This window comes from Salvelinus alpinus, chromosome 5, assembly GCF_045679555.1.
Source record: "Salvelinus alpinus chromosome 5, SLU_Salpinus.1, whole genome shotgun sequence".
Lineage (NCBI taxonomy): Eukaryota > Metazoa > Chordata > Actinopteri > Salmoniformes > Salmonidae > Salvelinus > Salvelinus alpinus.
The window spans coordinates 71,158,922-71,169,440 of NC_092090.1; the positions used below are offsets into that span (position 1 = coordinate 71,158,922).

Genomic DNA, 10,519 nt, shown 5'->3' on the forward strand with positions numbered 1-10,519 from the left:
CCACCCCTCTACCAGCCTGTACAACCCCATTGGTTTTACTGTCACTGTGCAGACTCCAAGGACTTGTGGCTCCCCATCTGCAGAGAGGACTCGGAGAGACTGGAACAGGCTTGGTCTACCGGTGAGTGAGGAGGGGAAGTAACAGGAATAGGTAGTGAGTGTGGAACAGCTGTTGGATGAGATATCATAACATTCCTCTGGTCTGCGGCCCACTGGTTCAGTCCCTGCTGCTGCCAGAGATGAGATGAATAGACTAGATGAATAGGCAGTGTGAGCATGTGAGTGCGTCACATGCTCACACTGTCTCCGTATCTGTTTGATCTGGGTTCATTGAGAATCTGTGTGTGTGTGTGTTGTAGGATGAGAGGACAAGGAGGAGGAGGTAGTGGCAGTAGATGGGGAGAGGTATGCTGTGTACTGGGAGCAGGGTCTGTCAGAGTATCGGGTCGGACCCCCCTTTGCCTCCAGAACAGCCTGAATAATACCTACATGTTTCAAACAAACCACCATAGTCCCTGTGCCTAAGAACGCCAAGATAATCTGTCTAAATGACTACCGCCCCATAGCACTCACATCTGTAGCCATGAAAGGCTTTGAAAGGCTGGTCATGGCTCACATCAACACCATCATCCCAGAAACCCACTCTAATTCACATACTGCCCCAACAAATCCACAGATGACGCAATCTCTATTACACTCCACACTGCCCTTTCCCACCTGGAAAAAAGGAACACCTCAGCGTTCAACACCATAGCTCATCACTAAGCTAAGGACCCTGGGATTGAACACCTCCCTTTGCAACTGGTGGTGAAGGTAGGCAACAACACATCCGCCACGCTGAACCTCAACACTGGGGCCCCTCAGGGGTGCGTGCTCAGTCCCCTCCTGTACTCCCTATTCACCCACGACTGTGTGGATGGGCACAACTCCAAATTCCAGTGGTGATTTAAAGCATGTAAATCTTGGTGGGGCAAGCTCCCCAACATTTTTTTTAGATGCATGCCAGCAAATACACTACACAACACAACACTGAACAATACATTAATTGCACTATAACGGCGACAAGCGGTGCCTACAAACTGTTAGGGCCTACATAAAGCTGTCCCTATAGCAGAGCTTTCTTTTCAGCACCATGGAGTGAATCCTTACCACCGTTACACCTAGCTATCAGCGGAGCCTTGTCTGGCAGCGAAACAATTAGTTTACTGCCTTCTTAAAAAACATAGCTGATATGGCTGACCATATCTCCCTGGCATATTACATAATTTATGCAGCAGCATATAAGATATTTTTGGACTCACCTTGTGCGTGGCGGTCCTTCGTTGACAAATTTTGTCATCAAAGAAAAATATTTACAATTCTGAGTTGGATGACCGTTGAAAACGTATTTTCCCAGTCTGACTTCCCAGTTGCAACGCTTGCGGTTAGCCAATGTCACCGATTCCTTCCAAACAACTCATTGTTGAATTTGCGATATCCAACTTGTTGTGTAATGTTTATGTCCGATGGCCGATGAGCACCGATATGTTTTATCTATAATTTATCTTCATATGACAAGGATTAAAACTGATTTGCCAGTAGATTGTCTACTTGATTTATGACAATGACTGCTAGCTAAGATTTTGAAAGTATGATGTTCATGATCAGTCCAATCAAAGCTACTGTAGATATAACGTGATTTGACGTCATTTTATCTGTGGCCAATGACCTTGAGCCTTCCTAGAAGGGCACTTCTAATGTAACTCTATGGCAGCACCCAAAGGGCTCACATTCTTGATGTCTACCGTTACTAAAGGCAGGTGACAGTGTCCCCATGAGTGACAGAACACTGAGCCAATCACAGTGCAATGTTGAGCCAATCACGGTGGAATGCTCCTATTTTCTGCAGGCTTGCCCCATCACCACAGAAAGCACTAAGCTAGGCTGAAACACCTGCGTTTTGGAGCTGCCTGTTTGTGTGCGGCTTTATTAACTCAATGATATGTATATTTATTTTTTGACTTGTTTGCAAACTGATATGTAACACGTATTAATGCCAAAATAACATTCAAAACAGGCAAGCCCCCCCACCCAAATTTTTTTTTTTTATATATATATTGTCACGGCTCCTCCTCTGCATTGCAGGGGCGGTTCCTCCTGCAGGCAGAGGAGGGTCGTTAGTGATTGGAGCCACCTGGGCACAGGGTATAAACTGTTTCACTAATCACCTCTCTCTCTCTCTCTCTGCTCCTCCAGGTATGATCCTGTTTTGTTTGTTCCTTTGTAGTTTTGCATAGTTTTCACTCAGTCATATTCACACACACAGATTCACGCGTCCATGCACTTTACATACACCTTACATTATGATACTTCCACACCTCATTCCTTTTTCTTAGTTTAAAGTTAATAGTTTGGTTTATAATAAAGAACCTTTTTAATTGGCCTATACCTGTTGTTCGTGTCCCCTCATTTTTGTCACAGGCTATGAGCCGGCTTGTGACAATATATACATTTTGAAATTATTTTGAGCAAAACATTTGGGGCTCATAGAGTCCCACCTGCCCTGAATGACGGGTCGCCACTGCCAACACCATCATTAAGTTTGCCAACGACAACTCATAGACTGTTCTCTCTGCTACCCCCAAGCCATAAGCGTGCTGAACACTTACTCAGACGGCTACCCGGACAATTTACATTGACCCACCTTTATTATTTCTTTCTTTGTCTTAATTGTTTTACACTGACTCCCTTGCACTGGCTCTATGCACACGCACTAGACTATATGCACATACTCACACATACTATGCTGACACTCTAACACACTCTAACACACACACACACACACACACACACACACACACACACACACACACACACACACACACACACACACACACACACACACACACACACACACACACACACACACACACACACACACACACACACACACACACACACACACACACACACACACACACACACACACACACACACACTCTCAAACATACACAAATGCATATAGACGCAAACCACACGCACACACTCACACATAAACACACTTTCACACACGCTGCTGCTACTCTGTTTATTATATATCCTGATTGCCTAGTCGCTTACTCCTACCCACATACTGTAGTACATACTGTATTACCTCAATTATATCAACTACCTCGTTCCCCGGCACATTGCCTCGGTACTATTTCTCTTTTTAACTCTGCATTGTTGGGAATGGACTCATACGTAAGCATTTCACTGTAAAGTCTACACATGTTGATTTGAATTCTTCGAGGCCTGGAAACGTTGCTCAATTGGTATCAAGGGACCTAACGTTTGCCAGGAAAACATTCCCCACACCATTACACCACCGCCACCAGCCTGTACCGTTGACACCATGCAGGATGGAGACATGGACTCATGCTGCTTATGCCAAATTCGGATTCGGCTATTAGCGTGACGTAACAGGAACCGGGATTCGACGGACCAAGTGACGTTTTTCCACTACTCAATATTCCAGTGTTGGTGATGGCGTGCCCACTGGAGCGGCTTCTTCTTGTTTTTAGCTAATAGGAGTGGAACACGGTGTGGTCGTCTGCTGCAATAGCCCATCCGTGACAAGAACCGACGAGTTGTGCGTTCCAATAGGCTGTTCTGAACACCACTGTTATACCGCGCTGTTATTTGCCTGTTTGTGGCCTGCCTGTTAGCTTGCACGATTCTTGCCATTCTCATTCGACCTCTTATCAACAAGCTATTTTCTCCCACAGGACTGCCGCTGACCGGATGGTTTTTGTTTGTCACACCATTCTCGGTAAACCCTAGACACTGTCGTGTGTGAAAAGCCCAGGAGGCCGGACGTTTCTGAGATACTGGAACCGGCGCCCCTGGCACCGAAGATCATACCACGCTCAAACTTGCTTAGGTCACTCGTTTCGTCCATTCTAATGTTCAATTGAACAGTAACTGAATGAATTGATGCCTGTCTGCCTGCTTTATATAGCAAGCCATGGCCACGGGGCTCACTGTCTATAGGAGTGAACCATTTTAGTGAACGGGGTGGTGTACCTAATAAACTGGCCTCTGAGTGTATGTCTGCTGCAGAGACAATAGGGAACATAAGACATTTTGTTTTAATCAGTCATGGAAATAAAATATGCTGAAAATATGTTGACTCACTATTTAAAAAGTAGATGGAGAACAAGCTACAAATCAATACTTGTAGTCAAATATCTATATAATAGAGAGTAAATACAGATAGAGGGAGAGGGTGCAGACATGCCAATTAGGTAGCGACCCCCCCATCCCTAATTGACATGTCTGCACCCTCTCCCTCTAAGCTGTATTTACTCTCTATTTTCTCTCTTCACCCTTAACCCCCCTTCCATGGTCAGCTGATCATGCAGTACCAGCCAATTGCGTTGCAGGAGGAATGGGTCTCATCCCCCTCGGAGCAGACACGCCCACACACTGTCAAGAGTGGCGTCAACAACATCACAGCAGAGATATCTGTGTTTGTGTGGTGTGTGTGTGTATGTGTGTGTGTGTGTGTGTGTGTGTGTGTGTGTGTGTGTGTGTGTGTGTGTGTGTGTGTGTGTGTGTGTGTGTGTGTGTGTGTGTGTGTGTGTGTGTGTGTGTGTGTGTGTGTGTGTGTGTGTGTGTGTGTGTGAGAGAGAGAGAGAGATTTATGGTTTGCCCTCTGATCAGTCTCCAAGCCATTTAGTATAATGGATTACCTCTAGTTACCCTACTAAACTAATTTTAGGTGTGTGTGCTAGTTTATAGTCCTCTAACTGTCTTTGTGTGTGAGAGACATGCGTCCTGCTCTACTGAAGGCCTGTCTTTGTGTGTGAGTACATGCGTTCTGCTCTACTGAAGGCCTGTCTGTGTGTGTGAGAGACATGCGTCCTGCTCTACTGACGGCCTGTCTTTGTGTGTGAGTACATGCGTTCTGCTCTACTGAAGGCCTGTCTGTGTGTGTGAGTACATGCGTCCTGCTCTACTGAAGGCCTGTCTTTGTGTGTGAGTACATGCGTCCTGCTCTACTGAAGGCCTGTCTGTGTGTGTTTTTCAGGTGATAGATCACCTGGTATTCATGGATCATGGCATCAGCCTCGCCTGTGACTTCCGCTTCAGATCTATCATACAGTGTGGTGAGTGTCTGTGTAGTGAATGACTTCAGGAGTGGGTGTATGTGTTAACTGTGTGTGTTTGTTAACTGTCTGTCTGTAGTGAATTACTTCAGGAGTGTGTGTGTGTGTGTGTGTGTGTGTGTTTGTGTCTGTGTAGTGAATGACTTCAGGAGTGCGTCCCTGTCCCTGCTGGGGAGCGATTACAGGAGTGGCCAGGAGTAGGGCTGGGTGGACAGAGTTGAGTTCCAACCTGTCAACTGGCACAGTGCACTACATGGACAGGCCACTGGAGTAGCCGAGTAAGAACACACACAGATAAGCGTCCTCAGTCTACTCAACCAGTATTTACTACTGCATTTTGACACATCGCTTTCTCTCTCACCACTTCTCTTTCCTCTGTCCTCCCCTTCTCTCTCACCCCTTCTCTCCCCTCCCCCCCTCTCAGGGACATCCAGAGGATCACTCTCCCCAGTATCAGTCGTCTGAGACCATTCACCTTTGACACTCTCTTCTACAACAGTCCCACCTACTGCCAGACCACAGTGGACACTGGGGCCTCAGAGGTTAACAAGCTCCACTTACTGTTCAAACACAGACACCCAGAGTTTACTGGAGCAGTGTCTGTGGTTGGACGCCCCCCATGGGTGAGACACATATAATACACAGATACAGACACTCCACAGAATATGACTTATTTGACAACCATTCTAATTACAATTCAATAAAGAATGCAACCGTCTAGGAAACACGGCACCTATTGGAATCCTACATCTTTAAACAGGATTAGCTTATCTTTATCACTGACCTTTTATTGAACAACCTCAGATTCACCGACAGGTTTGCTGATCCTGTTTGACCTGCTGACCAATCAGAAGACCGGATCAGGAGAGGCAGACAGAGATGAGGTAACCAGGTCTTTACAGTGACAGACTCTGTGTCTGTAGTATTACATACTACCTGACTGACACACCTCAAGCTAAACTCCATATAATAGAATCTCACAGTGGATTCATTAAGTGTGCTACACTTACATATATAATGTTACTCATCCTAGCCTCTATTGTCTATATGAGGGGGCACTGTAGGCCTCTATTGATAGACATCCTGCTGTACAGTACAATTCATATCTAGATGCCACTTTGTTAATGCTATAGACATCACAGTGTATGAATGTAATGACTATCCCATTATATTTATGATCTATAACATGATAACCCCCCCTTTCTTGTCTGTCCTGTAGGGGTGTAACCGTGACCACTTCCCTCTGACCTGTGATGCATTGGCGCAGGCTCTCTGCAGAATGGGCCTCCAGGAGCACCTGGCTACACTACAGAGCGTGGACCTAGACCGTGACTCACTGGTGAGACTGTGTGTGTCTTCATCTCTTCTCTGTCTTCCCTCAGGCTCTGTGTGACGAGACTGACCTGACGGAGCTGGGAATCACTCTGGGACCGAGGAAGAAGATCCTCCGCTTCATACGGAAGAGACACTTCCTACAGGTTAGGGTTCATAAGCTCACAAAGTACTGTGTGGGTCTCAGTAGGAAGTAGGAAAAAGCAGATATTCATTAGAATTTATTTTTCTGTGTGTGTTTAGGAGGGTCGGCAGGGGATGGTGCTTTTGGCCCCAGGGCTGCAGACCCTACCAGGCCCCTCAGATGATGCCCCCTCTCCCATGGATTGCCTTGGCAAGTAGTCTCCAGGGGAGTCGGCACGGCGACAGCAGTTTCTATGAGGTCTGGGACCACTGTACCATAGTTTCTGGGAGGCTAGAGAACCGTTGAAGATACATATGGTGCATAGGATGCACATGGGGTGATGTGTATGTAAATACCTAAGTTGATTTATAATGTTATATGGGAATTATGTATGTGAAGATATAAAAGGAGAGAGTACTATTCCCGAATATGCTGTATAAATAGAACACTAGTGTAAAGGAGATATAATGGGTTACAAGAGATTTAATGAAGTAACTTGCACATCCACACGTAGTGGTGTAAAAAGTATTCTGAGAAATGTTCAGAGTGGTCCCTTTGTGGATTATTTGATAAAGATAAGGTTAAAGCATTGTATGACTGTCTAAAGGGTCTGGGGGGGAAAGTATCCGACAAAGATTGGCGCATATCCACTTTTGGTAAAGTTACGGGACTTGACTAATCCCTAACCAATAAAACTACAAATGCTTATGAGAACCCCGGTAATACATTTGGAAAGAAAACCCATGCCCTGTTAAATGGAACCAATGAATGTTTAACATGTAGAGACTTAACAAAAATGAAGGCTACAATTTATTGTACTCCCGATGGAGTTTTCGTTGATATCCCAAAATGATGGCAAAATTGAACCACTCTCCGAGAAGGAGTTGGAAACTGGCTCTGTTTCCCAGTCTATCCTGTCTCAGGTGCCAGACTTATTATGGACAGAGCACTCCATCTACAGTGGACTGATAGACGGTGCCAGCCCAGTTATAATACATGTTGATCCCAGAAAGTTTCTCTCTTCCCTTCTGAATTGGCCAATATATTCGATAAATTCATCGAATTACATGTTAATCTTACAATAATAGACATTTAATAAGTGTGAAGCAGAAAGTGAATGTCCAACAGAAATTGGTAATAAATATATAGATTAACATTGTTAGGGTAGAGTAAAATTAAAACAATGCCTTCCAATAAGGAGAAAGTGATCATGTTTGTTTTGTTTTGTTTTGTTTTTAAATCTTACAATAGGGGTAAAAGCAGAACATTGTAAGAGAGTAATCTGTGTGTATTAGCAGTAGTGAGAATGTTTTTTTTCTTCTGGAAAAAGTGAATGGTAATATTAGTGGAATTCAGATAGCACTCTAATAATGTAATATCTTAGTAATTTGAAGAAGTAAATGTTTCAATACAAGGTCACATGACGAACAGAGGGATTGAGCCTTGGGACTGATTATATTAGAGGCTGACATCTGTAGTTTGGGTTAGAGATACGCTTCCTGTGGACAAATAGATAAGCCGCCAGTGAAAGTGAGTGGTACTCACTGAACTCAAACAGGCTGTAAGGGACATAGTGTGACATTTGGGACAGAGGTATGAATAATTGAATAAGAGACATTTTTGACAATTTCCAATTATTATTACTCAATAATAATTGGAAATTGTGTCGAAAATTAAAGTAGATCCAAGTAAATGTTTTTAGTTCCGAATATTGAGCTGATAAGCCAGCACCAACTTTTTGAAGGACCTAGCAGATTTGTTAAACAACAGGTTTCATATTTTGGCTAGTTGATGTCACAGGGACAGTCAGTACAGAACATATGCCAATGCAACAGGTCAAAATGCTAAGATTATAAGAAAGGGGTTCTGAGATTGTTTACTTTAGAAGGGCCTATTCCTCTTAACGGGACAGTGTCTCATCTGAAGTATGATTCTGTATACGCATGGTTTTATCAAGACTTCCTGCCCAAAGTAAGTAAGCTCGATTAAGATTAAGAATTTTTAGGACTGACTAAGATTACTAATGATTCTGTATCTCTCCCTTTGAAAGGCTTCTTGAGGCAGGTGCCTTAGTAGAGCAGTTATTGAGACTGTGTACTGTACAGTATAAAGTTACCCGGTTCCGGCTGTTAAAGGATCTCCCAAATTAAGTAAGGCCTGGCCATTTTGTTTGTTTTTACCACATATGCCAGCACCCACACACAACCCAACTGTTATGAATATTTGTTAGTGGTGTTAATACTGTGTTTAATTCATTGTGTGGGGTCTTTTTATTTTGGTTTTAATGGGTTTTTCACAGGTTAGATAGGTTGCAACTTCAAGGGGACACAACGTTTCTGAAGTATCTATTGTCCAAGTTTTGATTACACACATGTAAATTCTCTTGATAAAGAAATGTACTGAAAAACCCAATGTAAATCTGGCACACAAAATGTATTTAAATAATGAGTCTGAGGTACAGGGAAAGAAAAGGGAAAGAACACTCACTTAATTGGGTTGAATGACCTCTGACCTCTGTTCTGACTTTCTGGTGAGACCTCATCACCCTCACTAGAAAGGCTAGAGACATTGGGTGAGATATTTAAATGTAATATGTAAACACTGACAATTAGGTAGAAGTTTATAATTTATCAATAGTCCTATGTGTGATTTGGACCACAATAAGGAGAGAGAGGGAGCGCTGCCCCTGAATGAGGAAAACCTGTCTCTAGTCTATTTTACTATTCATTGAATTACCTTATGGGATACAATTATTTCCTTATGGAGTTATCAAGGGTTGTAATTCTAATTGAACTTGTTATTCTGATTCATTTATTTTTATTTAACCGGCAGTGTTGTTGTTTTTTAGGAAGCATGAATCACGATGTGAGTCATGTGTCTAATGAGGGAATTACCAGTCCCCTGGGGACCTTTGGTAAATATGCAAATGGGTTTTCTTCACATGCCTACCTGTAAAAGGGAAGAATATATGTTGGTAAGGGTTTACAGTTACTCCAAATGGATTGAAGTTTTCGGGGAGTGAGTGAGTGTAAGCCAATTTGCAAAAATGGTTTCAAATGTGTCTTATTATTCTCTTTGTATTAAGAATGTTGGTAGAAGTAATAATTTGTCGTACAGTGAATCGTTTGACTGGATTTCCTGAATCAGAAATGCCCTAAACTAAACGGTTGTTCTGGTCTGTCCTCTTTCGAGGTTATGGCGAAGGTGACCACAGATGGTGTCTAGATGCATGGAAGGGATAATTCATCCGAGAACAGTGTGAGCCTCACCCCCTCTAACCGGCTGAATTAATGAGTTCAATAGCGTTCACTATGGCCCTGTCCTTCCTGAGTCCGAGCCAGCAACCTGTGCACAGCGTCCAGTCGAAGCTATCAACTGCCTTTTATCTCAGGAGTGCGGCATGTGTCCACGTGGAGTGAGCATGGAGAGAGATCCCATCCAAACTTCTCATGCTGCTGGTGTACTGGTTGGATTAAGGACAAGATATAATGGACCGTAAAGGATCATGGTGGCTCAGGTGAGAGAAATCGGGACATTATCAAGGGCCATCCACTTTGAACATGAGCATTGGACAAACTGAAACACTATCTGAAGAAGAAATGCCAGAATGAGTGCCGGGAAGGAGGGGGTGGTCAACCGTGCCCGTAATTGATTTAGGCTTGTGCAAAATTGTTTATTTGGGGTATCAGGTTGATCTGTCATTAACATGCCACTCATGACAAAAGCTCCAGCTGAAATGTCATTGCCAGAATCCATTAATGAAATTGTGTAATGAAGCATATGTGTAGCTGTATGAAGCGAACGTCTTAAGTTAAAACATTCTACTGCAATGGTTTTACAAGTAAGGGCTATGGAAAGAGGATCAGTTTCTCGTTGGATTGTACAACCCAGAATGAAGGGTTTGAAAGTCTTTGGTTTCATGCATTGATTTTGT

General features: G+C 43.5%; 1 pseudogene; it reads left to right on the plus strand.

The window, feature by feature from the left end:
- The first annotated feature begins 4,376 nt into the window (after window positions 1-4,376).
- LOC139575326 (triacylglycerol hydrolase DDHD2-like) lies at window positions 4,377-6,842 on the plus strand (annotated as a pseudogene).
- Window positions 6,843-10,519: the final 3,677 nt, after the last annotated feature.